Source organism: Phascolarctos cinereus, unplaced genomic scaffold, assembly GCF_003287225.1.
Source record: "Phascolarctos cinereus isolate Bilbo 61053 unplaced genomic scaffold, phaCin_HiC Scaffold_1;HRSCAF=81, whole genome shotgun sequence".
Classification (NCBI taxonomy): domain Eukaryota; kingdom Metazoa; phylum Chordata; class Mammalia; order Diprotodontia; family Phascolarctidae; genus Phascolarctos; species Phascolarctos cinereus.
This window is the reverse complement of record NW_027555514.1, coordinates 156,229,333-156,233,867: the sequence shown is the minus strand read 5'-3', so window position 1 is coordinate 156,233,867 and position 4,535 is coordinate 156,229,333. Positions and strand designations below refer to the sequence as shown.

Here is a 4,535-nt window from a genome sequence, read left to right as displayed (position 1 = left end):
TTTTTTAAAAATCTCAACCTCACTGTGTGACCCTGGGCAAGTCACTTAACCCCTATTGCCTCACAAAAAAGCAAAATAAATAAATAGATAAATGGATAAATAGATAGATAGATAGGTAGGTAGATAGATAGATAGATAGATAAATAGATAAATAAATCTCTACCACACAATGACATAAACAATAGTAGTTAGTGATTGTACTGATTTATTATGGCTGTTAGAGGCTGTCTTCCTCTCACTCAGTGCAGTCATACAACATGACACACACAAAAAGAAGTTCTCTATTATACATAAAAATAAGTTCTCTATCATTCACAACAAAGCAATAGCATATACAGAGCAGGACCTACCTACTGCAGGCCTATATGTACTGTACATAACAGGAGAGCTTTAGGTGTCTCATTTTGGTTGTGATCCACTGGGTGAGAATCTCATCCCTCATTGGTGGCTGAGCTAAACTCCATGGGAGCTGTGATAAATCCTAAACCATTTTCAGTGGTCTCCCCAGAAATTATACTATAGAAGAATTCAGCCTAAGACCCAACACAACAGTCCATCAATTTAGAAATAATAAATACAATCTTCTTCAGTCTAAGTTGGGGAAAATTGTCTTTTCTGAGAGTGTGGAGTCATGTTACTTGATGAAGTCAAGGTTGCTGGATTGGACTCACTAGGATCACAACATGGCCAGGGTCAGGCCACAGTCAGGTTAAGAACCTTCTAACACCTGTCGCAACTCCTCAAACAATGATGCCAGTTGCTTTTCTAGGCTGAAAATCAGTCCAGTATTTGCCCTACTACTTGCTATGAAACTCACCACCAATGGTAGCCAACTGAATTGGGCTACTTGGTATGTGTTTTAGTAGTAAATGATACTTCTGTTTTTTGAAAGTCCAAGTTTGCTGCACTGGTCTGTTGCAAGTGCGAAAGTAGACAGGAAACCAGGTCTCAAGCATGCTCTGGAGCATTATCATTTGCCACTTTAATAACAGGCATTCCATTCCTATCTGAGACTACAATGGCATGAGACCTTCAATACTTGGTAACTTTTTGTAGAGGAATCTCTTCAAATCATCTCCCCTGGGATTCTCCCCCAGGGATTCTCCCCCAGGGATTCTCCCCACATCTGTCTCAGGCTACTGAGATCACTGCTGTCCTCTGGCACAGGATACTGACTGTATTTTCTCAGCAATCTGAGAGGGGAACACCCTCAGAGTTTCTGGTCAGAACAGAAAATAATCACTATTTACTCTCGCTCTGAGCCATCAAAACCCAAACTATGAGTAAGAGAGACTAGGGCCCTGATATATCATTGGACAATCAATGAAAACCAGAGCAATTTGGGTTTAAAGATATAGTTAAGTAGCTTCATTTGAGTCAGAATGAGCTTTTTCAAAACTTGTTTTTTCCAGAGCTGTATTTCAAGAAAATATGAATGAAAACTACAGGAGACAAGAGTTAATTGTCCCAACCTTTTAGAATTTGTCAGTGGCACCTGTGCTTTCTCTTAGATATAAAGGAGAAGTTCTCATTCTGGTTCTTTCAAACAGATACAGAGAAATGATTCATCCTCAATATCCCAGATTGATTCTTTTATGGTGGCAAACTAGTCTAGGCTGTCTTTTGTCTCAATGTCTTCTTAGACCTTAATCGCTTAATGGGCATTGCCTCAGACAAACATACTTTGGAAAGACCTTAGCTTAAAAGGCCCATTGCACCTTGGGCCATTGCCAGTAATTTGATGTATGTCTTGCCACTGGATTTGGATAATTCTGGAGGAAAGAGTGAGGCTGATGACTTTGCACAGCTCTGCTTCACTTAAATTCAATTCTCACAAGTCAAAACATCACCCTCATAATATCATTGGTCCTCTTTGAGAATTAAGGATGAATAACAAGATTTTCTCAGCATAAAATTGTATGATGAATCAGGGTATGCTGAGCATTGACTATGTGTACCTTGATAGTGTCCAGAGACTGAAAATGGGGAAGTCTTTGGTTTGTTGCCTATGTAGAATTCAACTAGCTTTGAAGTTTCTTTTCCAGATTGGTGGCCAGGAGGGGTATGATGAACTATTATATTTTTTTATTAATAATTCATACAGTTGGATAAATCCCCTAAGAGACAGTGCTTTTAAACTGATTTCAGACTTCTTTTTTTCTTTCCTTTCTAGACTAATGAGCTTTACATGGCATGTAAAGATGTGGTTAACAAAATCACCAATACTAACTAGATTAAGAAAAGCTCCACAGTATGGAACTCTTTGGCATTTGGAAAGGATAATGTTCCTTATCATAAAGGTGGTGGTGGGGGAATGGATGGGTGACAGAAGGGAAAGCCTTGCCTACAACTGGCTTTAGTTTGAAAACACAGGTGTGGACTAGAAGAATTCCATGCCATCTCTTTCCCTGGAAAGAGGAGAAAGAGAAAAGCAGCTTATCAGCCATTCACTTTTGTTCTCCACTGCAAAGTATAACCTCTAACCCATGAATTACATCTAAACAAAAAGTAATAAAAAAAAATGATTAAAATAAATTTTAAGGCTATTAGAAGGGTCATATGAAAATTGTTGTTTGAAATGGAATCTTTCTTACAAATAACTATTAGGCATCCAGAAAAAATACCTTGAAGAAAGACTTCCAGCTTCTTTAAAGGGGAAATTCACTGCACTTTGCCTTACCAATTAACAGTTCAGTCAGACAACATAGAGTCAGCAATAATATCCAAGGATCATCGGTCTGTAAGATGTCCAGAAACCTGTATTTGTGATAATAGTAATTATTGATAATAATAGCACTTAAATATCACTTTAAAGTTTGCAAATAAATTTACAAGAATATCTCATTTTATCCTCACAACAGAATCTAGAAGGTAGATGCTATTCTTTACAAATGAGAAAACTAAGACAAAGGTTAAACAACTTGTCCAGGGTCACACAGTTAGTGTCTGAGGCTGTATTGAAGCTCAAATCTTCCCCAGTCCAGTGCTTTATCCATTGTGCTACACATTTGTTGTGGGTAGTAGAATTTCTATCCTTACACCAGGGACAGATTTGAAAACTGATTGATAAACCATGTTTTATAAACTCACATTTTCAACCTAAAAAATACTCTTTTAAAGCTGTAGGTGAGACTTCTGAGAGTCAAGATGGTGGAGGAAGCAATAAATTGCCATAACTCTCCCATGTGAACTTTCAAACAACTCTAAAATAGTGCCCCAAAACAAATCCTGAAACAACAGAACCAGCACAAAGACAGGGTGAAACAATCTTTTAGCCCAAGTAGCTTGGAAAATCAGCAACAAAGTTCTGTCTCACTTGGGTAAAAGGGGAACACGATACAGGACAGGAAGCATCCCAGCAAGCCAGCAGAAAGTCCCACCTTAGCAAACCAGTGGGAGATCCTGAGCCCCAGTGTGATAGAGCAGGCAAATGCCAGCACCAAGACCCACCACATGCCTCAGCATAGCCAGGGGAAGAGGAAAACTCCAGCTCTGAGAACCGGCACATGCTTCAGCATAAGATGTAGACACCAAGCCTTCCAGTGCCTAAGGAAACAGGCAGCCACCAGCAATAGGTCCCAGTCATATGCTTCAGCATAGCCCTGAGCAAGCAGGCATTTGTCAGTGGCCAGACTGCTATGTGCTTCAGCGTAGCCTCAGGTAAGTGCAGAAACACCCCACTGGCCTTAGCACATGCCAGACATCAGCACTAGGACCCTAGCTAAGCTGCCAGACCATTACAGCCCACAGCAGTGCCAGCCAGCCACCACCTCACCCCCTGAGCACAGCACCAGACACAAGTATCCTCTGTGGGCCTCCAGGCAAAATCAGTGCAGCACCAGGTAAACAGCAAGGGCTTACAACCCCTGGCACAAGAAGCATGAGACAGTGTTCTTCCATCCTGGGAGTATAGCTCAAAATTAAGAGAAAGGAAAAAGGCTTAAAAAAAATGATGGGCAAAAATGAACAGAAAAAAAGTAATCTGACCATAGAAAGTCATTATGGTGACAGGGAAGATCAAGACACAAACTCAGAAGAGGAAAAAAATGTGAAAACAACTCTGGGCAAAACTCCAAAGATGCCATGTTCCTCCTCATTGAAACTATTTGACAACATGACTGAAAACATCATGCTGAAAAGCAAGGGAGCAAGCACACAGCCTTGTTACACTCCATTATTGACTGGGAAAGCACAAGAGCATTGTCCATTACCCAGAACTTGAGCAAGCATGCCATCATGAAATTGATATACAACACTGATGAGCTTCCCCAGGCAACCAAATTTTCACATAATTTTCTGTAAGCCCTCACGGCTGACAGTATCAAAGGTCTTGGTCAGATCTACAATTGTGGTATACATTCTGTTCTTCTCCTAGTGCTTTTCCTGGAGTTGTAGGGCAGCAAACAACTTATCAACTGTTCGTCAGCACTTTCTGAAGCCACATTGACCCTCAGGTAGATGACCATCTTCCAGGTGAAGGATCTGCCTATTAAGGGGGCGTCTGGCCAGCAATGACTAAGAGAGAGATTCTATGA

The 4,535-nt window shown here is 40.5% G+C and overlaps 1 pseudogene; it reads right to left on the bottom strand.

Moving 5' to 3' along the window:
* Positions 1 to 709: 709 nt before the first annotated feature.
* Positions 710 to 3,900, bottom strand: LOC110217381 (ragulator complex protein LAMTOR3-like; annotated as a pseudogene).
* Between the last annotated feature and the right edge of the window lie 635 nt (positions 3,901 to 4,535).